General features: G+C 40.3%; 1 long non-coding RNA gene across 2 annotated transcripts in view; it reads left to right on the top strand.

The window, feature by feature from the left end:
* Positions 1-3,530: 3,530 nt before the first annotated feature.
* The window catches only part of LOC149984047 (uncharacterized), a 110,095-nt gene continuing 89,095 nt past the window's right edge, over positions 3,531-24,530 (top strand). The window contains exons 1-3 of one of the 2 annotated variants that reach the window (XR_016495315.1): positions 3,532-4,260; positions 4,629-4,690; positions 6,351-7,611. This is a non-coding gene — a long non-coding RNA (uncharacterized LOC149984047). Of the gene's footprint in view, positions 4,261-4,628; positions 4,691-6,350; positions 7,612-24,530 lie in introns of those variants that run through there. The other variant, XR_016495316.1, reaches the window with a different exon arrangement.

Below are 24,530 nucleotides of genomic sequence, written 5' to 3'. Positions count from 1 at the left end.
TCAAAAGTTTGGACACACCTACTCATTCAAGGTTTTTTCTTTATTTTTACTATTTTACATTGTAGAATAATGGTGACGACAACAACACTATGAAATAACACATATGGAATCATGTAGTAACCAAAAAAGTGTTATATACTTATATTTGAGATTCTTCATCATAGCCACCCTTTGCCTTGATGACAGCTTTGCCACTCTTGGCACTCTCTCAACCAGCTCCATGAGGAATGCTTTTTCAACAGTCTTGAAGTAGTTCCCACATATGCTGAGCAATTGTTGGCTGCTTTTCCTTCACTCTGCGGTCCAACTCATCCCAAACCATCTCAATTTGGTTGAGGTTCGTTGTTTGTGGAGGCCAGGTCATCTGATGCAGCACTCCTTCACTCTCCTTCTTGGTCAAACAGCCTGAAGGTGTGTTGGGTCATTCCCCTGTCGAAAAACAAATGATAGTGGGACTAAGTGCAAACCAGATGGGATGGCGTATCGCTGTAGAATGCTGTGGTAGCCATGCTGATTAAGTGTGCCTTGAAATATAATAAATCACAGACACTGTCACCAGCAAAGCACCCCCACACCATCACACCTCCTTCTCCATGATTCGCATTGGGAACCTCACATGCAGAGATAATCCGTTCTGCGTCTACTCTGCGTCTCACAAAGACACAGGGGTTGGAACCAAAAATCTCAAATTTGGACTCGTCAGACCAAAGGACAGATTTCCACTGGTCTAATGGATTGTGTTTCTTGGCCCAAGCAAGTCTCTTCTTATTATTGGTTTCATCTAGTAGTGGTTTCTTTGCAGAAATTCTACCATGAAGGCCTGATTCTCACAGTCTCCTCTGAACAGTTGATGTTGAGATATGTCTGTTACTTGAAATCTGTGTAGCATTTATATGGGCTGCAATCTGAGGTGCAGTTAACTCTAACGAATTCATCCTCTGCAGCAGAGATGACTTTCTATCTTCCTTTCCTGTGGCGGTCCTTATGAGAGCCAGTTTCATCATAGTGCTTGATGGTTTCTCCGATTGCACTTGAAGTTCTTGAAATTTTCTGAATTGGATGACCTTCATGTCTTAAAGTAATGGACTGTCGTTTCTCTCTTTGCTTATTTGAGCTGTTCTTGCCATAATATGGACTTGGTCTTTGACCAAATAGGGCTATCTTCTGTATATCACCCTTACCTTGTCACAACAAAACTGATTGGCTCAAACGCATTAAGAAGGAAAGAACTTCCACAAATTAACTTTTATCAAGGCACACCTCTTATTTGAAATGAATACCAGATGACTACCTCATGAAGCTGGTTGAGAGAATGCCAAGAGTGTTTAACTTGTTGACGCTTATCCATCCCTGCAGCGGGATAATTGTCATCAGCAACAGCTGAATAGCATAGCGCCACAGTCAAATATTATTTTAAAAAAAATATTCATTTTCATGAAATCACAAGCGCAATATAGGAAAACACAGCTTAGCCTTTTGTTAATCCACCTGTCATCTCAGATTTTGAAATGATGCTTTACAGCGAAAGCAATCCAAGCGTTTGTGTAAGTTTATCGAAAGCACAGAATAACATTATGTACACTAAGCATTAAGTAGCTAGGTCACAAAAATCAGAAAATCAATCAAAAAAATCGGTTACCTTTGATGATCTTCGGATGTTTTCACTCACGAGACTCCCAGTTACACAACAAATGTTCATTTTGTTCCATAAAGATTATTTTTATACTCAAAATACTGACGTTTGTTTGTCGCGTTATGTTCAGAAATCCACAGGAAAGAGCGGTCACGACAAAGCAGACGTATAATCAAAGCAGAAGTATATTCCAAATAATATCCATTAGGTCCACAGAAATATGTCAAACGTTTTTTATAATCAATCCTCATGTTGTTTTTTAAATATATATTCGATAATATATCAACCGAGTGTGTAGGTTTTTCAATAATACCGGGAGGAACAATGGCAGCTTTACTCAGTTGCGCAACCCACTTACGTACCCACTTACGCAATGTGATCCTGCATGCTTATTTTTCAAAATAAAAGCCTGAAACTAAATCTAAAGACTGTTGACACCTTAGGGAATCTTGTTGATATTCCTTTAAATGGAGGATAGGCATGCATAGGAACAGAGAGGTTTCAAAATAAGAGGCACTTCCTGATTGGATTTTCCTCAGACTTTCGCCTGCAATATAAGTTAATATGTTATACTCACAGACAATATTGTTACAGTTTTGGAAACTTTAGAGTGTTTCCTATCCTAATCTGACAATTATATGCATATTCTAGTTTCTGGGGCTGAGAAATAGGCAGTTTCAAATGGGTACGTTTTTTTTTGCCAAAAACGAAAATACTGCCCCCTACACGGAAAAGGTTAAAGCTGTCATCAAGTTAAGTGTCTATGTATATGTATATGTATATGTTGATTTGTTGTGTGTTCACTATTACTCTACAATGTAGAAAAAAGTACAAATAAATAAAAATCCTTGAATGAGTATCTGTGTCAACTTTTGAGTGGTACTATATATTTGGCACTAAATAGTCTGAAACACAATCCAAAGTGCTAGCTCCAAAGAGCCAAAATCACCGAAAATGTGTTTTAGACATAGGTAGATCCTAAGGACATTAACTTCTTGAATCTAGGCGCCACTATTTTCATTTTTGGAAAAATAACATTCCCTAAATAAACGGGCTATTTTGTCATGACAAGATGCTAGAATATGCATATAATTGACAGCTTAGGATAGGAAACACTCTAAAGTTTCCAGAACTGTAAAAATATTGTCTGTGAGTATAACAGAACTGATATTGCTGGCGAAAACCTGAGAAAAATCCAATCAGGAAGTGACACTTATTTAGAAACCTCTGCGTTCCTATGCGTCCCTATTGAGCAGTGAATGAGATATCAACCAGATTCCTTTTTCTATGGCTTCCCTAATGTGTCTAGTGTCATAATACATAGTTTCAGCCTTTTATTTTGAAAAATGAGCCTGAACGTCAACATTGCGTCAGTGGTCAGCTGAAGTCTCTCAGAGTGTTTTGTGCGTAAAGGACAAATGCGGCCATTGTTTCTCTCTTTCCTACTAAGAAGCCACCTGTCCCGGTTGATATATTATCGAATAGATATTTGAAAAACACCTTGAGGAGTGATTATAAACAACGTTTGCCATGTTTCTGTCGATATTATGGAGCTAATTTGGAATAATTTTCGGCCTTGTCGTGACCGTAATTTCTGGTTGAATTCTCAGCCAAACCTGAAAAACTAACAGAGTTATTTCGGCTACAAAAATAATATTTTTGGAAAAAGGAACATTTGCTATCTAACTGGGAGTCTTGTGAGTGAAAACATCCAAAGCTCATCAAAAGTAAAATATTTAATTTGATTGCTTTTCTGATTTTCGTGACCAGGTTGCCTGCTGCTAGCTAGGCATAATGCTATGCTAGGCCATCGATTACCTTACACAAATGCTTGTCTTGCTTTGTCTGTAAAGCATATTTTCAAAATCTGAGAGGACAAAGTGATTAACCAGTTAGAGCTCTAGGGGCGCTATTTCATTTTTGGATAAAAAACGTTCCCGTTTTAAGCGCGATATTTTGTCACGAAAAGATGCTCGACTATGCATATTCTTGACAGTTTTGGAAAGAAAACACTCTGAAGTTTCAGAATCTGCAAAGATTTTGTCTGTAAGTGCCCCAGAACTCATTCTACAGGCGAAACCAAGATGATGCATCACCCAGGAATTAGCAGAATTTCTGAAGCTCTGTTTTCCATTCTCTCCTTATATGGCTGTGATTGCGCAACGAATGAGCCTACACTTTCTGTCGTTCGCCCAAGGTCTTAGCAGCATTGTGACGTATTTGTAGGCATATCATTGGAAGATTGACCATAAGAGACTACATTTTCCAAGTGTCCGCCTGGTGTCCTGCGTCGAATTCGGTGCGCAATTGCCAGCTGCTTCAACTTTACCATTTGATTCAGGGGAGAAAGCATGTGTCCAAGAACGATGTATCAATGAAGAGATATGTGAAAAACACCTTGATGATTGATTCTAAACAACGTTTGCCATGTTTTCAGTCGATATTATGGAGTTAATTTGGAAAAAAGTTTGCGTTTTGAGGACTGAATTGATGGATTTTTTTTGGTAGCCAAATGTGATGTATAAAACGGAGCTATTTCTAATACACAAGGAATCTTTTTGGAAAAACTGAGCATCTGCTATCTAACTGAGAGTATCCTCATTGAAAACATCAGAAGTTCTTCAAAGGTAAATGATTTTATTTGAAGGCTTTTATGTTTTTGTTAATGTTGCGTGCTGGATGCTAACGCTAATGCTAACGCTAAATGCTAACGCGAAATGCTAACTCTAGCTAGCTACTTTTACACAAATTATTGTTTTCCTATGGTTGAGAAGCATATTTTGAAAATCTGAGATGACAGTGTTGTTTACAAAAGGCTAAGCTTGAGAGATGGCATATTTATTTCATTTCATTTGCGATTTTCATAAATAGTTAACGTTGTGTTATGCTACTGAGCTTGCTGATAGATTTACACAATCCTGGATACAGGGGTTTTTTCATAGCTAAACGTGACGCAGAAAACGGAGCGATTTGTCCTAAACAAATAATCTTTCAGGAAAAACTGAACATTTGCTATCTGAGAGTCTCCTCATTGAAAACATCTGAAGTTCTTCAAAGGTAAATGATTTTTTTGAATGCTTTTCTGTTTTTTTGTGTAAATGTTGCCAGCTGAATGCTAATGCTAAATGCTACGTTAGCCATCAATACTGTTACACAAATGCTTGTTTTGCAATGGTTGAGAAGCATATTTTGAAAATCTGAGATGACAGTGTTGTTAACAAAAGGCTAAGCTTGAGAGCTAGCATATTTATTTCATTTCATTTGCGATTTTCATGAATAGTTAACGTTGCGTTATGGTAATGAGCTTGAGTCTGTATTCACGAACCCGGATCCGGGATGGGGAGATCAGAAAGGTTAACAAAAGTCTAAGCTGTGTTTCAATATATTTCACTTGTGATTTCATGAATATGAATATTTTCTAGTAATATTTATGTCCATTGCGTTATGCTAATTAGTGTCAGTTGATGATTACGCTCCCGGATCCGAGATGGTTAGTTAAGCAATGGTCCCTTTAAGGATTTTGGCGAGATGTTATCCACTTACATTCTGGTCCTGGTTTGGTCACAGTATAACGTTATAATAAGGTGTCTTGATTTCCATTAGGAAACATTACAAAAAGGTTCCTATTTGGTTCTGATAGGATGTTATCTATGGAACATTCAATAACCACAAGGGGACATTTCATGATGGTCAAGGGGACGTCACATGATGGTCCTAAGAGAACGTTCTCTCAGGGACCTTTGTCTAGTTCCCTGTACATTACCAGTACGTCACTGAGGACCTTGTCATGAACTTTTTAGGACGTCCTCATTTCTATAATTCTACTAGTCCTCTACAAGACCATAACACAACATCCCAAGCACAAACTGGGTGCTAATCAAAACCTCCATGACACAACGTTCTGACGACTTTAGGCAACCATTTCGTTACGTTCCGGGGACATCCTAACCACTCTGAGTTTTTTGCAGGATGCCCTCTTCTTTCATAACCACCCTTGAAGCACACCCCCTCACCATAAATCTCCTTTTTTTGTGATGAATGCTATAGTCTCTTCTGAGTCTGCTTTTTGTTAACAACACTCCTCTCTGCCAGTGAGTCATGAGGCATATCTGAAAGGCATGTTTCAGGCCCTGATATGAACTTGATACAGGTGTAGGCACTTCAGTTCAATTCAGGCCTTAACTGTATATCAGTAGACTGCGATGTCAGTGGTTTCTCTCTTAGACATGGCGGTAAAGACTAGCATGTGATTAAAGACAATTTCAATGTGCAGAAAAGTTCTAAAACTCACAGCTCAAGAAGGAATTTAAAACATGTCTCAACTGTCAGAGAATGAAGTGCACATTTTCATAATCCATTTGTATTCTTCCTGGGCCAGTTGTTGCATTTGGAATATATCTGGTGTTAAATGCCTAATCCAGTAGTGTTTTTTTTTTTGGCACCATCGGTCAGACATCTTTGATCCAGTCGGTTTTGACAGGAAAAACAAGAGGTTTCAGTAATTTGACGCACTGCAGCTGAACTCGGCTCTTTTCCTCTTAGTCATTTACACAGTCTATTACATAGCAAAAATAGCCAGGGTGCAAGCTGTGTGTGGAGAGATGAGATGAAGGACTTACCTGTGAAAGGTTATGTTATGTTTTGTCCTTTACTCCCTAAAGACTTGACATGAGTTACCTAATTTGTTTCTTTCCACTAATATCTTCCTTGATTCAAGGTTGAGGTCTCTAAGGCCACAAAGACCCGAAAATCCAAGATCTGACCCGGGACCTGAGCGGGTCCTAAATTCTGAATTTTGTCTCTAATCTGGATTGAGTCTAATGTAATTGCCACGGGCCTCGGCCAGGTGTGTAATTAAAATATATTTAACAACTGGACACGATTTTACCCTTCCTCTGTTAATTTAATGTGTGAGGTGATGAGTGTCAGCTTTTTATCTGTGTCATCCAATTCCAACTCAATGAAATGTATAACTTATGTCCAGCTGAAAATGGTTCTGGCCACTCATCTCATGTGAGAGAGAGAGCGAGTGAAAGGAGCCTTGGCCTAGGCCCTAGGCTACTGTTGATTGCGAAGATGGAGAACTTTTTTTCAAACAACAATCTTAAGTACCTTGTTGACCCAGTAAAGTGTCACACCTTGAACTAGAGGTCTTCACAGGTCCAAAAAGTTGGACCTGTTCTGAAATGGACCCAAGGACAGTCAGAACCATTCATAACAGACCTGTACCGGTACAGATCCAAGATTAGAAAGAGAGATAGAAGGAAACAGACTGGGTGCAGCCAGCGTCATCAATAAACAAGCAATATAAGCCAAATTATCCTACATGTCCTGAAAACTGCATATAACAAATTACTACTTTTTGGACCCGTGAAAACCTCTGTTTAAGGTGTGACACTTTACCGGGTCTACATAGTACTTAATAGGCCTGTATTCTTCCCACGTTTAACAGATATCTTGCTCATCTACCCCTCTTCTGACCAATTAGTCTGTACAATGTTTGTTTATACACACACAGTAGTCTAAGTCTATATGAGGGATTGGTAAAAGGTGGGAGAGATGTGAAGGTAATATGTGAGCTCATGATCATTACACTCAGAGCTTAAACTCATCATTTGAACCATCAAATCTCTCTCTCTTGCTCTCTCACTTTATTGAATGTTGTGTGACATTACAGAGGCTCATCATTTTTGTTAGATACTCTCGCCATGTTTTGACAGACATCTTGCTTATCTGGATGACCTGTTCTACCCCTCTTCTGACCAATTAGTCTGTATATAAAGTACACACAGATTGTTGGTTGTGTGAAAAGTACAGATGCTCAATCTGTACTTGCATGTTACTTGCGTCTATTATTTGCATGTTCACTATGAACTATGGAACCTTAAGATACAATATGTACCTACTGTAATGACATCTGCCTGTATGGACGGTTTTATCATTGCTGCTAATAAATGGGCAAAAGACCCAACCAAGAATCTGTTTGGAAAGCAGTTTGTTGTGCATGCATTTATGACCTTGCAATCTCACATATGCTAGAGTAGCTATCAGGAAGGTTCACCGACACACACACACACACTGCGTCGTCTAAGGGATGGGTAAAGGTTTGGTGAGGCTTGCATATAAGGTGTAAGGTGTGGAAGGATATGTGAATGGACATTTCCCAATTGAAAGTCTATGGCCATTTGAATGCATTGATTTGTATGTACTGCTATGGTTTAAAAAGTAGAAATATTATCAACAAGATTTTCTCAGGTGATCTACTCTAAAGCAGTCTTTCATGTTAGTTAGGTGTCTGTAGCTTAAAGGTTTTAGAGCAGGGGTGGTCAGAAGACAAATAGTATGAGTATGTCGTGTCTGTAAAAGCACACTAAAACCCTAAAAGTATTACCTCTGGTTAGTTCAGTGGATGTGTATGATTCATTTCATTAGTAGGTGAAAATAAATAACTTATGTGGAAAAATACTAAATGTCAACAATTGTCAACAATGTATTGCAAACACCATAAAATATGAGCAAATTGCTAATTTGCATATGTATATACGGGTAAATACAATTATATTTAATTTTAATATTCTGAAATTATTGTATATAACCCCTGAAAATGTAATGTTGATAGGACATTCCTATCATGAGATATTTGAGTTTATGATTGTTAATCTAAGTCCACCATTTTGGTGCCATTTTTGAAAAATGTTTTGCCATAGAGCTTGCCAGTTTGTAGTCCTAAAATCCGTAAATGAAACCTGGTTTGTTCAGACATTCCTATTTGGGAAATAATGGATTTTGGGATGAATTCTGAAAATAAGTTCTGAGGTTGTCACGCCCTGGCCATAGAGAAGCTTTTATTCTCTATTTTGGTTAGGCCAGGGTGTGACTAGGGTGTGCATTCTATGTTCATTTTCTATGTTTTGTATTTCTTTGTTGTTTGGCCTGTGGTTCTCAATCAGAAGCAGCTGTCTATCGTTGTCTCTGATTGAGAACCATACTTAAGTAGCTTTTTCCCACTGGGTTGTTGTGGGTAGTTGTTTTCTGTTTTTGTGTCTGCACCAGACAGAATCGTTTCGGTTATTCCCTTTGTTATTTTTGTATTTAGTGTTCAGCGTCAATAAAATAACATGAACATGTATAACGCTGCGCTTTGGTCCTCACCTTCTTCCACCAACAGCCGCTACAGAGGTTAAGGAGATTTTATACATTTTGCTCTTTGAGATAATATCAGTCAGGTAACAAGACCGTTATGAATATTGAAGCCTTTCTTCATTATGTGCATTACATAAACGCTTCAAAATTCACAAAAAGTAATGTTAGCTGATGAAGACTCATTAAACAAAACGTATAAGAGCTCCTAAGCCTGTGTTTATCCAAAAGCCCTTCCATTTCCCCAAAGACTTTGACCAACGAGCCCATGGCGGAGTAATCTTCCATTAATGCCTACAAAAAGGCCCCATTACTATTGCTTTTTATTGACCAGGGCCCGGTTTCCTAATAGTGATGGGAGTGTTTTAATGATGCATCTTTCTTAATGGCTGAAGTTGTGTTTCCCAAAACACCACGCAGAGAGAACGTTCACTAGGTGCGTTGTTGAAGCATGTGTCGATACTATAAGGATCGAAAGAAAGACAGCCTTAAAATGCATGTTTCATCTTCGGCCATTGTAAGAAAGATGCATAATTAAAACGTCTTCAGGATTGGTGGGTCCCCTCCGTGACGTTTCACTAATGTGATTATTATTCTTGTAAGTAACAAGAACATTTGAGGACATAGACATATCTGATATCGGCAGAAAGCTTAAATTCTTGTTAATCTAACTGCACTCTCCAATTTACAGTGTCTATTACAGTGAAAGAAAGCCATGCTATTGTTTGAGGAGAGTGTACAGTTTTAAAATTATTCCAGAATACTGATGACGGAGTAGCTCTTAAAAAGATATTAACTTTGGCTGCAAATATTGAGGTGGCATGTAATACTTACCCTAAAATAATGCACTAAATAAAGAGTTGGCACATCATTGCGCATGTTACACATTATGAAATACACTGGGGCAAAAAAGTATTTAGTCAGCCACCAATTTTGTAAATTCTCCCACTTAAAAAGATGAGAGGCCTGTAATTTTCATCATAGGCACACTTCAACTATGACAGACAAAATAAGAAAAACAATCCTGAAAATCACATTGTAGGATTTTTTATGAATTTATTTGCAAATTATGGTGGAAAATAAGTATTTGGTCACCTACAAACAAGCAAGATTTCTAGCTCTCACAGACCTGTAACTTCTTCTTTAAGAGGCTCCTCTGTCCTCCACTCGTTACCTGTATTAATGGCACCTGTTTGAACTTGTTATCAGTATAAAAGACACCTGTCCACAACCTCAAACAGTCACACTACAAACTCCATTATGGCCAAGACCAAAGAGCTGTCAAAGGACACCAGAAACAAAATTGTAGACCTGCACCAGGCTGGGAAGACTGAATGTGCAATAGGTAAGCAGCTTGGTTTGAAGAAATCAACTGTGGGAGCAATTATTAGGAAATGGAAGACATACAAGACCACTGATGATCTGGGGCTCCACGCAAGATCTCACCTATGGGGTCAAAATGATCACAAGAACGGTGAGAAAAAATCCCAGAACCACACGGGGGACCTAGTGAATGACCTGCAGAGAGCTGGGACCAAAGTAACAAAGCCTACCATCAGTAACACACTATGCCGCCAGGGACTCAAATCGTGCAGTGCCAGACGTGTCCCCCTGCTTAACTCAGTACATGTCCAGGCCCGTCTGAAGTTTGCTAGAGAGCATTTCGATGATCCAGAAGAAGATTGGGAGAATGTCATATGGTCAGATGAAACTAAAATATAACTTTTTGGAAAAAACTCAACTCGTCGTGTTTGGAGGACAAAGAAGGCTGAGTTGCATCTAAAGAACACCATACCTACTGTGAAGCAGGGTGGAAACATCATGCCTTTCCGTTTACCTTCCCACTCCTGGGCCAGACTACACTCAATCATATGACCCACTGAAGAGATGAGTTCAGTAAAGACTTAAAGGTTGAGACCGAGTTTGCGTCTCTGACATGGGTAGGCAGACCATTCCATAAAAATGGAGCTCTATAGGAGAAAGCCCTGCCTCCAGCTGTTTGCTTAGAAATTCTAGGGACAATTAGGAGGCCTGCGTCTTGTGACCGTAGCGTACGTGTAGGTATGTACGGCAGGACCAAATCAGAGAGATAGGTAGGAGCAAGCCCATGTAATGCTTTGTAGGTTAGCAGTAAAACCTTGAAATCAGCCCTTGCTTTGACAGGAAGCCAGTGTACGGAGGCTAGCACTGGAGTAATATGATCACATTTTTTGGTTCTAGTCAGGATTCTAGCAGCCGTATTTAGCACTAACTGAAGTTTATTTAGTGCTTTATCCGGATAGCCGGAAAGTAGAGCATTGCAGTAGTCTAACCTAGAAGTGACAAAAGCATGGATACATTTTTCTGCATCATTTTTGGACAGAAAGTTTCTGATTTTTGCAATGTTACGTAGATGGTAAAAAGCTGTCCTTGAAATGGTCTTGATATGTTCTTCAAAAGAGAGATCAGGGTCCAGAGTAACGCCGAGGTCCTTCACAGTTTTATTTGAGACGACTGTACAACCATTAAGATTAATTGTCAGATTCAACAGAAGATCTCTTTGTTTTTGGGATCTAGAACAAGCATCTCTGTTTTGTCCGAATGTAAAAGTAGAACGTTTGCAGCCATCCACTTCCTTATGTCTGAAACACATGCTTCTAGCAAGGGCAATTTTGGGGCTTCACCATGTTTCATTGAAATGTACAGCTGTGTGTCATCCGCATAGCAGTGAAAGTTAACATTATGTTTTCGAATGACATCCCCAAGAGGTAAAATATATAGTGAAAACAAAAGTGGTCCTAAAACGGAACCTTGAGGAACACCGAAATTTACAGTTGATTTGTCAGAGGACAAACCATTCACAGAGACAAACTGATATCTTTCCGACAGATAAGATCTAAACCAGGCCAGAACTTGTCCGTGTAGACCAATTTGGGTTTCCAATCTCTCCAAAAGAATGTGGTGATCGATGGTATCAAAAGCAGCACTAAGGTCTAGGAGCACGAGGACAGATGCAGAGCCTCGGTCCGATGCCATTAACATGTAATTTACCACCTTCACAAGTGCAGTCTCAGTGCTATGATGGGGTCTAAAACCAGACTGAAGCATTTCGTTTACATTGTTTGTCTTCAGGAAGGCAGTGAGTACCTGCACAACAGCCTTTTCTAAAATTTTTGAGAGGAATGGAAGATTCGATATAGGCCGATAGTTTTTTATATTTTCTGGGTCAAGGTTTGGCTTTTTCAAGAGAGGCTTTATTACTTCCACTTTTAGTGAGTTTGGTACACATCCGGTGGATAGAGAGCCGTTTATTATGTTCAACATAGGAGGGCCACGCACAGGAAGCAGCTCTTTCAGTAGTTTAGTTGGAATAGGGTCCAGTATGCAGCTTGAAGGTTTAGAGGCCATGATTATTTTCATCATTGTGTCAAGAGATATAGTACTAAAACATTTGACCGTCTCTCTTGATCCTAGGTCCTGGCAGAGTTGTGCAGACTCAGGACAACTGAGCTTTGGAGGAATACGCAGATTTAAAGAGGAGTCCGTAATTTGCTTTCTAATAATCATATTCTTTTCCTCAAAGAAGTTCATGAATTTATCACTGACAAAGTGAAAGCCATCCTCTCTTGGGGAATGCTGCTTTTTAGTTAGCTTTGCGACAGTATCAAAAAGGAATTTCGGATTGTTCTTATTTTCCTCAATTAAGTTAGAAAAATAGGATGATTGAGCAGCAGTAAGGGGTCTTCGGTACTGCGCGGTACTGTCTTTCCAAGCTAGTCGGAAGACTTCCAGTTTGGTGTGGCGCCATTTCCGTTCCAATTTTCTGGAAGCTTGCTTCAGAGCTCGGGTATTTTCTGTGTACCAGTGAGCTAGTTTCTTATGAGAAATGTTTTTAGTTTTTAGGGGTGCAACTGCATCGAGGGTATTGTGCAAGGTTAAATTGAGTTCCTCAGTTAGGTGGTTAACTGATTTTTGTCCTCTGGAAGCCCATAGTGCCGGAATACCTGCTTGAACAGTGCCTCAATGACCTGGAGAGTAGTAGGGAGACCAGAGAGAGGGATAAAACGGCAGGATTTAGAGAATCTGTCCACCACCACCAAAATGGTTAGAAAACATCAGAGGGGATCCAGACGTGACCAAGGCCGCTGAGGCACAGGTAGGGAAATAGTTTCACTGCTGGAGCGTGTCGGGGAGTTTTGGATTGAATAGGTACTGAACATGAGTTCGTCCTGCGCAAAAGTGAGCCACGAGTATTTGTCAGAAAGGTATTGGATGATGTGGGTGATACCTGGGTGTCTAGCAGCGAGAGATGTGTGTGCCCAGGATAAAAGTCAATATCTCTCACCTCCACGGTGATGCAGATGTGCTCTGGAGGGCAGGTGGCAGAAGCGGGTTCCATCTTCAGAACTTGGCAGATCCCAGCGTTCATTTACCCAGGGCTTGGACCGAACAAGGAGAGGGGAACGGGTTGGCGGTGATGTTGAGGGAGGAGACGAGGGCCTGGCCGATGAAATTCCACGCGGCACCGGAGTCCACTAGAGCCGTACAGACAACACCTGAGGGACAGCCAGCCAGTGAAATAGAAACAAGGAAGGGTTTGGTGGAAAACAATGAAGAAATACTCATGCCTTCCCTGGGAGACAGATGATCACGGGGCTGTCCTTCTACCCCAGTGGAGTTCGGGTTAGGACACACAGGACACAGTTGTTGCCAGTGCCCCTCCTGGCCGCAATAAGGACACAACCCCAGCCGTCTCCGGCGACATTGCTCTGCCGGGGAGAGATGTGTGACCCTTTCTCCATGGGTTCAAGCTCTGCCTCAGGATGGCCAAAGGAGACGAGGGACGAGGGGACCACCGATACTCTCGAAGAAGGTTGTCCAGATGGATGGCCATCACGATGAACGCGTCCAGGGAATAGGTTGTCGTCCTGACATGCCAACTCCGTCTAGACAATCTCACGCAGTCCTCTTCAGATTAGGGTACGGAGCGCCGGCTCATTTCATCCACTGGAGACTGCCACGGCCCAGAAGGTGAGGGCGCCTACTCTCTGCCCTCTGGTGGATGGTCGAAGACCGCCCTGAACAGAGCCATGAACCCCTCGTAGGAACCCAGCTCCTCCTCTCCCCACTCCCAGGCGGCCACTCCAACACCCGCCCGGTCAGCAGGGCGGCAAATGATCGTGGCAACCTTGGACCTCTTGGTGGTGGAGGATCCCGTCTGATAGGCAAAATAGAGGGAGCACTCGAGTAGGACCCACAGCATTTGGATGGAGTCCCGTCATATCTCTCTGGGAGGGACAGTTGGACATCACTGACCTGGGCGGACTGCTGGGTGGTGTCGTGACTTTACTTTCATTAATCTGATGATTGCTATTTATTTAATTCACTAACTATGTTTAATTGTTACCCGATTAAATGAATCATGCTACAATTAACTCGTTAGGAATTTAGGGCACCACAGAGTTACCATCTCCCGAATTAAACTCTATAAGGTCTTTATCCATTTCATCAATAAACAGTCATCTTATTAATCATTACCTCTTATCATATCATCATTCTGAACAGTCGTAACCTCATGCATTTGCAAAAAATCAGCTTACTCATGATTCAGTACTATTTACTTATTAGCTAACAGGATAATATATACACACTTAACATGAGTCAAAGGTCCCTAGCGAACTTTTACACCATTGTGGTTTCTACACAACAACATGGAGAGGGAGAGAGGGAAAGAGAGAAAAATAAATTTATCGTCGATGCATTTCAGAGCTATTCTCACATTAATCATATAGTTTGCACACGAACCGCCGCCCTTTTGGAATAGGAAATCATGAATGTATTTACATGTGGGCGCCTTTGTAGTTCTGTTCAGGATTACGCGATGAACAAAGTTCACTCTGTTCCATTTTCTCCTGAAGCTGCTTATTTGAAGATAAACTTCCAGCAATATCGACGGTTCCCATTGGTGATGAGTGTTGTAGAATAGTTTCACTTAGATGAACTTTTCTTGATATTTGACTCCAGACAGCTAACATTAATCAGCTGTCTCAGTGACTGTTTGAGAGGTGAGCTTCTCGCCTCTCCCTCCTTGTGTTGGTATACAGGATTTGTACTACGATGGACATGAGCTGCAGCTCGCTACCTCTCTGGTCTAAAGAAAGGTGAGTTTATTTCTTCACCTCGTGTTGAGGTTCAAAGTTCCAACCATTTCAAACATGTGGCTCACGTATCCTGGTCTAATGTCAATTTCGTTGCCAATGCCTTTTATGCTCTATCATCAAAAGGGGATTGTTCCACCATTGACACACTATCTGACCTCGTTTGGGGCATGGCTACTTCCTATGAACAGTTTATAGGAAATAGATTATCTTATCCCTCCTAAAAATCACATTCCTAGCTTAACACAAATACTTTCATCATTATTCATATAATATGCACAACGTGTTGATGGAAAGTTGACAGATAAAAGGGATATACTTTACAAGTTACAGTATTTTGTCAATATAATTTTTTTATGACATCACAAAATTAACTTCTTATGGTCTAGGGGACGCTTGCGTCCCACTTGGCCAAAAGCCAGGGAAAATACAGCGCGGCAAATTCAAATAAAATGATATAAAAATCTAACTTTCACTAAATCACACATGTAAGATACTAAATTAAAGCTACACTTGTTGTGAAACCTTCCAACATGTCAGATTTTAAAAAGGCTTTTCGGCGAAAGCATAAGAAGCTATTATCTGATGATAGCACAACAGTAAACAAAGAGAGTAGAACATGCCTTACCTTTGACAAGCTTCTTTTGTTGGCACTCCAATATGTCCCATAAACATCACAATTGGTCCTTTTGTTCGATTAATTCCGTCCATATATATCCAAAATGTCCATTCATTTGGCGCGTTTGATCCAGAAAAAAACAGCTTCCAAATTGTGCAACGTCACAACAAAATATCTCAAAAGTTGCCTGTAAACTTATCCAAAACATTTCATACTACTTTTGTAATACATCTTTAGGTATTTTTAAACATTAATAATCGATCCCGGTCTATCTGTTTTCAATAGAGGACGAGAGGAAACGAACGCTACTTTTCAAGTCTTGCGCAACTCTCAACAGTGTTACCCATTTCCTAGATGGCCGTACTTCTTCATTGCACAAAGGAATAACCTCAATCAAATTCCAAAGACTGGTGACATCCAGTGGAAGCGGTAGGAACTGAAAACAAGTGCCTAAGAAATATCGTTTCCCACTGAACAGACAGAGACCTAAAAAAAAAAGAATTCTGAACGGTTAGTCCTCTGGGTTTTGCCTGCTACATAAGTTCTGTTATACTCACAGACATGATTCAAACAGTTTTAGAAACGTGTTTTCTATCAAAATCTACTAATGATATGCATATCTTATATTCTTGGCATAAGTAGCAGGAAGTTGAAATTGGGCACGCTATTTATCCAAAAGTGAAAATGCTGCCCCCTATACCTTAAGAAGTTTTAACAAGTCCAATACCTCAAATGAAAGATAAACATCTTGTTCATCTACCCATCATGTCCGATTTTTAAAATGTTTTACAGCGAAAACACAACATATATTTATTTTAGACCACCACCAATTCAAAGGAAAAAGTTATTTTTCATTTTTTCCAGCCAAAGATAGAGTCACAAAAGCTGGATTATAGATAAAATCAATCACTAACCCGTATGACAGTTTTCTATAGCTCCCCACTGATAATTCCCCATCATTCTTATGTTAGAAATATTGATCCACCATCCACTGTTGACCGTGTTAGTTTAACTTTAAAAATCATTCCTGGCAGTCGGTTTCTCATCAAAGGCAAACGGAAAAATACTGCAGCTGGAATGCGATTGAAACTGCAAGCAAGTGCCTTAGAAATCTAGATCCACATAGAAATCTCATTGAAAAGAGAAAAAAATCCTTAATGGTTTGTCCTCAGGGTTTCGTCTGCCAAATAAATTCTGTTATACTCACTGACATAATCTTAACAGTTTTAGAAACTTTATAGTGTTTTCTATATACATATACCAATCTATATGCATATCCTAGCTTCTGGGCCTGAGTAGCAGGCAGTTTACTTTGGGCACACTTTTCATCCGGACGTGAAAATAGTGCCCCCTAGCTTTAAGAAGTTAAAGAGGGAAAACTGTGTGTGATACTGGTTGATACTAAAGGGGGAGAAAGAGCCCCCCTTCTCCTGTAATTTACAACAGGGTGTGAACTGTCAAACCGGCCCAGTTCCCTCCTCCCCTTTTCTGTGGGTGAGAGAAGGTTTGGTTATTGTCATGACAGTAGGCTGGGGGACTGGCTCCCTGAAACGACTCGTGGTAGAGGACAATCCGCTATCTGAAAGTGACTCCTCTCGGGTGGTGTTGAGGTGGTGGAGGACGTGGAGGACCTCATCTGCAGTTGCGCCAGCTGATGGTGTTGGTGGAGTAGGTGTCCCTGTTCGCCGACCGTCTGGTATTTCTCTATCTTCTACTGCTTCAATATTTTCAAAGTAGTATTCTGTAACGTAAACACAGGGTGTCTGGAAGCAAATGCAAGTTTAATGAAAATGAACATGGAATGAAAACAAAACATGAGAAGAGTCTAACAAGGAAAAAATAACCAATTCCACCTGAAGAATGTGAGTGCTAGATAATGTGGGAGTATTCTGGGTAGTGATGGAGTCCAGGTGTGCCTCATGATAAGGTGCAGGTGTGCATAATGATGGTTTGCCAGGACCGGTGGTAAGTAAACTGGCGACGTCGAGCACCGTAGAGGGGGAACGAGAGTAGACGTAACACCCAGTGTCTGTTGGAAAAAAGACTGAAACAGGTTTTCCTCTAGGGTTTTCCCTGTGCTTAGCTATATACAAATTATATATATATATTTTTTTTTTAAATCCCTTGCGGTTTCCTCCCTTTCCGGAAACTGAGTTAGGAAGGACGGCTGTATCTTTGTAGTGACTGGGTGTATTGATATACCATCCAGTGCAATTAATAACTTCACCATGCTCGAAGGGATATTCAATGTCTGCTTTTTTATTTTTACCCATCTACCAAAAGGTGCCCTTCTTTGTGAGGCATTGGAAAATCTCCCTGGTATTTGTGGTTGAATCTGTGTTTTAAATTCAGTGTTCAAACACTATTATTGCACACAGAGTGAGCCCATGTAACTTATTACAGTATGTGACTTGCAGTGCTTGACTTGGGATGAAAGAAGTCAGGAGCTGTCTTTTTCGAAGTCCGTCCATTAGACTTTGTTCACCAAAATTCACAAATTACATTATGCAATAGAGACCTCTGACTATTAATTGTTAGGGTTCATACACATTTTCCATTAGTTCTCTATGACTTTTAACCACATTTTCATGACTATTATTATAGCCTACGTTAAAAAGTATTCTGGAAGACAGCTGTGTCTGATCCCATGTAGGCTGGAAGACAGCTGTGTCTGATCCCATGTAGGTCTACCATCTCCTGCCGTTGTGCCCTTGATCAAGGGACTTCACCACCGACAAAATAGAACTGCACTCCATCTAGAGAGCTCCTGGGTGTGCAGGCTTGGCTTTTGATCCAGCCCTGAAACACCAGTCTACTTAACAAGGTCCTGTTGAGTAGCTGATGTTTAGTCTACAATGTAGTTAGGGGCTTGAACAAAATCTGGGCCGGTGAAAGGCTACTTTTTTATATAAAAAAAATTGAAACATAATTACCCTTTGACGTGGGGTATTGTGTGTAAGCTAGTCACACAAAATCTAAATCTCAAAATGTGGAAAAAGTCAAGACGTGTGAAGGCACTGAATGTCTCTCTGTTTTCTCAGTATTTTGTCAGTACAGGATATTTTTTTATTTCTATATTATTTTTTTGACATTTATGTAGTTCAGTCCTGCAACTGTTCATGTCTGTTCTGTTCTGTATTCTCTTCTCTTCTTAGATAGTGATGTTTTCATCTCACAGTATTTAAAAAAATATATATTTCCTCATTTATTTTATGGAACCAGACGGAAAGTTGTATTGCCATGATAATGTAACCGGTTCAAAGGGGATCAATCTGCAAAGAAAAATTCCCCCAAAATAGCATTAAATTGTCCCAGTGAATGTGGTCGTTATCGTTCTGGCTCGGGTCCATGTTACAGACAATCAGGATAAAGGCAGTATCTGAGTGTGCACTGGAGTCTGCAAGCGAAGCTTTGAACCAAAACAATGACATCGATAAAAAAGGTCATTCCACTGGCTCTCTGTTTAGACTTTGAAGACTTTAAATGGTATTTAATTGCACCATAGGGCTCTAGACAAAGGGCTATTTTTAAACTGCATCAATTCCTTTGCCCTGTACATTCCTTTGTAGTGATCCTGAGGTACTGCCTGGGAATGGCATCGGTGTGTGTGTGTGTGTGTGTGTGAGAGAGAGAGCTATCTATTGGATGAAATACCACAGTGTGCAATCACAGCAGCAACCAGTGAAGAACAAACACCCTTATTTATGTTAATTTATTTTATTATTATACTTGAACTATTTGCACATCGTTACACCACTGTATGACATATGACATTTGAACTGTCTTTATTCTTTTGAGACTTTTGTGAGTGTAATGTTTACTGTTAATTATATATTGTTTAATTCACTTCCTTAGGCAATGTATGTTTACCATGTCAATAAAGCCCCTTAAATTGAAATTGAGAGCGAGAGAGAATCCACAGCTCCGATCATTGGGATTCAACAGCTCAACTAGAGGCATGTTTTGATTGTTCTTAACACAAGCAGACGCTAATCTCCTACCAAACCCAAGGGAATGAAAAAAATGTTTTCTTAAAGAAGCAGATTTTTTTCATGATATCCCAAAAAATGAGGGAAAAACGCAAAGGATTTATTTGAAGCTGCACACTCAGAAAATAGGGTTCCTCAAGGGTTCTTTGGGAAGGGTGATAGTTCAATGTGGAACCATCATGACTTAACTTCTTGAATCTACTTGAGACGCATATGTCTCAAGTAGGCACCTGGAAATGCAAATGCGCTACGCTAAATGCTAAATGTACTCGTTAAAACTCAAACCTTGATCAAAATTCACAAGCAGGGTATTGAATTAAAGCTACACTCGTTGTGAACCTAGCCAGCAAGTCAGATTTTTAAAATGCTTTTCGGCGAAAGCATCAGAAGCTATTATCTGATAGCATGCACCCCCCAAAATGCCAGCTCGACACGTAAACAACAGATTTTGCGATAGCCGGCGCTACCCAAAACGCAGAAATAAAATATAAAACATTCATTACCTTAGACGAGCTTCTTTCTTGGCACTCCTATATGCCCCATAAACATCACTATTGGGTCTTTTTTTCGTTTAAATCGGTCCATATATACCCAAAATAGCTTTGTATAGAAGTAGTGTCATTCAGAAAAATTCATCGTTTTTAAACGCTGCGTAATTTTTTAAAATTAAAAAAGTCGACGATAAACTTTCACAAAACACTTCGAAATCCTTTTGTAATCCAACTTTAGGTATTAGTAAACGTTTATAATCTATCAAAATGATTACAGGGCGATGTCTCTTCAATAGGTCCTCACTTCAAAAACAATGCAATCTGATCTCTCCCTAAACTGCATCCGGGTGAAGACTGGAAAACTTGAGGTCAGACAGATGGATTTTCCAACAATTAATTCGATTGAAAATTAGTACAATGGCGCCATCGTGCGGAATTTGTAGACGGTGCAGGCAAATTCCCATTAAATTCTGTTGTCTTTTAACAACTGGTGGAAGTGACTTATGGAAATTATTTTTTGCTTTCAGAGAGCAGTTTTTCTTGCGTTTTTCAATGAAACACACGCTCTGTTATAGTCACAGCCGTGATTTAACCAGTTTTATAAACTTCAGAGTGTTTTCTATCCACACATACTAATCATATGCATATACTATATTCCTGGCATGAGTAGCAGGACGCTGAAAAGTTGCGCGATTTTTAACAGAATTTTCAAAAAAGGTGGGGGTAGAAGTAAGAGTTAAAGAACCCTTTGAGCCCTTCAAATGGTTATTTACAGTTCACAAAAGGGTTCTTTAGAGATCATTAAAATGTAGGCGTGCCGGCTCATTAGCATATTTTGGGGCATGGTTTCCGTGCAGCTCTTTTTGTGCAACCGTGAGTGTCATTCCAGTTTGTCAATTGTGTTATGTTATGCTATTACATGTTAAATAAAACTATGGTAAGTTACAGTATCTTGTAAAAGATACATATGGCCTTGTGTCAATGGAGAACATTTGATAAAACAGGGGTTCTCAATTCTCTCCTCAGAGACCCCAGAGCTAGCACACCTAATTCTACTTGTCAGTTAACACATTACTAGCACCCATGATTTTTAACAATATGATATGGCTATCCAGAAAAAAAAATGGTTCTGCAAAATAATCAACGAAGCACCTTTGAGATTAATGAATGGTTCTATAAAATAACAACAACATCATAGCGGAACCCTTATTTGGCTCTATTTACAACCTTTTTTTCAATGATTCTTTATAGAACCTTAGGAAGTGTTTATTTAAATCACCATACAGGTTCCATTTAGAACCTGTATTTATAAGCATGATTCTTTATAGAACCATCAAAATAAGGGATAAAAAAGGGATCTCTTATGATTAAAGCCAAATAACCTTTATTTTGGCACTATATAGAACCATTTGTTTTTAGTGTGTGGACATGACACGAGTGTGAGACAGCTTTCCCAGTACTTCTTCAGTCCCTCATTTTCTCATCTTCAAAGGATCCTTCACTCTTAGCGCTGCTAAACTCTCTCTCTCCTCTCACTCTCTCTTCCACACTCTCATTCGTTCTGACTTCTTCTCAAACTCTTCTGTCTGAAACAGCCTCCCTTTTCTTCTTACCACCTTTTCCATTCCTCACTCTGACTTTCTGACTAACTACCGCTCCCCATTCCCTCCCTCCCTCTGTAATGAAGCGCTGGTAACATGTTAATTACCCGTCTGTGCTGGGAAGCACACATGGGCATCCATTCACGTAAACACAGGGGAGCATGTTGACAAGATGGCCATATGAACTATCAATACTATTTATAGCAATCACCCACGCTCTGATTAATGACGGGATTAATCAGATACATAAAGGGAGGAATGTGTGTGTGTGTGTGCTTGTGTGCATGCTAACATGCACACAAGTCCCTGTGTGTGTATGCAGGTGTGTGCGTTTGTGCACGTTAGTGTGTGTGTGTGTCTGAAACCCGGGGCAATGTTTTGATTGGGAAGGCCTGAGTTGGTGAAGGAGAAAGCCTATTAACCTGTGTTTCCTGCGGGTCGCCCGGCGTCATTCCAGGTCAAAACGCAGTGCAGTGACACAGGAAGCAGATTAGTGTCAGCCTGATTGTGTTTGAAGATAGCTATCTGTAGCGGTGCTGTCTCTGTTCTACTCATGTACCATCCTCCACTGTTTGGGAATCCTCACAGATGAGGGGCTCCATGACATCGGCATAACTCGCATGAAGTACAGACAGATCTACACATTTGCCAGATGATGCTTAGGCCTTTGGCAAGTGTGACTAAATGTCTCAGATGAATGGCTACTTTCTATATCACACATCCAGTCTGGTCTGTTTCCCAGCCCCAGACATTATTACGATTCTATGTATTTTAATTTTTGGGGGCATGGCGTGGATTGAAAGGCAGTGGTGTTATTGTACTCCTGGGTCATGTTCATTAAAAGGCATGCAATGAAAAACTTTTTAAAAGGCTTTACAGTGAAAAACAAGTCCATGTAGTCCTTCCTTGTTTTAGTCTGTTTTTTTCAATTTAGTGGCAAATCAATATGACCCAGTGCTTGGTAATTATTTTAGACGTCTTATGGTACCCTCGAAGCAGTCACTGTAAAATGGTGATCTTTATGATGTAAGTCGTCAGTTTGCCGACAACATGGCACTCTTCTGAGTGACACTTGAACCTAAGATGCCCAGACAACTCCCTTCCTTGCTGTGACAGATTGTACCGCTCCTCTCTAAACCCCAGGAGTACAAAACAACATCCTTGGCCATCCCTGTGTTTAGATTTCATGATGAATCCCCTCCATGACAAACCAATCAGTCACAGTGATCAGAGAAAGGACACTGCCATTTACAGGCATGAGGGGGGGGGGGACTGGCAGGGGCTGTTCAGAAATCAGGCTCTGACTTTACAACAACCCTTCCAGAGGAGAAGATCCCACATGGCGCTTGGTCCTTCCAGTCAACCTTGAGGTCTGACCTCACCGTAACCATCTCATTAATCCCGAGGGATCCCAGCGGTCAGCCCTATCGAGTGGAGTGCTCCTATAAAATAAATTGAATGATCCGCCGAGGCAAATGTTGAAGGTGAAGGACAGAGGGGCTTGCTCAACCCAGAGCACACTTCAGCTCTTCTGGGCTCCATCGGTCTGGGGCTGCCTAGATGGATGACTGCCTGCCTGACTGGATGGTTGTAGCTGTGGGGAAAAGGTTACAGACGGAATTAAACATGAGGCCCCCAGAACGTCAGGAATGTTGGCCGTCACTCTCCGGGAAAAATACCTGCGCACATCGGATGGGCTTGTCAGGTGTTGGAATAGATATGCTTGGCTTGGTGGAGGGAGAAATTAGAATTGCAGATGAATAAAGGGAGAAAAAATTATACTGGCATGCTACCATCCATGGTTTCAGAGAGCTGTTATTATACCTGCAGTTGAGCCAAAACAGATCTTTGGTGTGAGGATCAATTAATGCTCAAACAAATAGACAGTGAGATTATTTCGAGCCAATGACCGATTATTAAAACCACAAAGAAAATATGCATTCCCTCTTATCTGATCTCTGGTCTGGGTAAGAATGTATAGTTTATGGCCTTGATACTTGACCGTGAGCTACTAAACTATCCCATTTTAATTTGGTTCGGTTTTATAATCACATCCCCTGTGTTGTGGGCTGTGTTTTTTTTCCAATAACTGCTACAAAAAAAAGCTCTAGTAGATGTGGTCATAGTAATCCAACAGATTTCATTTTATGCCCTTCCAAAGAGCCAGATTTTTTATTTCTCTGTACCACTGATAATGTACATACAAAACAACTTCCCTTCCCATGGAGTAAAATAACGTTCTGGATTGTCACTGAGGTATCGAGATGTGAGCCCAATTTGAGGTGTTAGTGATCTTGTAAATAACACATTATCATCTTCTATATCAAATGAACAATACTACAATGTGTATTCTTTGTCCGTTGTAAAAAAAAAAAGACCAATAAATAAATCCTCCAGTCATACACTACCCACTCTGTATAGTTTTGGGATAACAGCATTGGTGGTTTAACTGCATTGCTATAGAGTACCAATTTGTGTTACAAAAACTACAGTTTTTATGCATCAGTCAAAGTCAGACAAAATAGAACATCAACCCAGCAGTGAGCCAGTCAAGCAGATCCTCTCCCAGACACAGGTGTACATGGTTAAAGTATTCACAATACTATCTCCCTGCCAGCTCACCACAGAAGAAGCAATTTGTTGGAAGAAGTAAATCCATTTAGCCTCGACAGAAAGGTGGCACGCAGACTTAATTGAGGTCTCTGGCTATGTTTAAAAGGAGTTAATCATTTTTGGGCTTCAGCAGTTATTTTCTGCTCAGGTCAGCCAACTGAATACATGCCCAGTAATGAAACGACTACACTCGTAGAAAAAAGGGTTCTTCGGCTGTCACCATAGGATAAGCCTTTTTGGTTCCAACACATTTTGGTTCGATGTACAACCTGGAGTCAAAAGGGTTCTCCATGTGAATAAAGGGTTA

The sequence above is a fragment of the Oncorhynchus mykiss genome, chromosome 4 (genome assembly GCF_057628025.1).
Source record: "Oncorhynchus mykiss isolate SJ-2025 chromosome 4, ASM5762802v1, whole genome shotgun sequence".
NCBI classification, from domain to species: Eukaryota; Metazoa; Chordata; class Actinopteri; order Salmoniformes; family Salmonidae; genus Oncorhynchus; species Oncorhynchus mykiss.
This window is presented reverse-complemented; position numbering and strand designations above follow the sequence as displayed.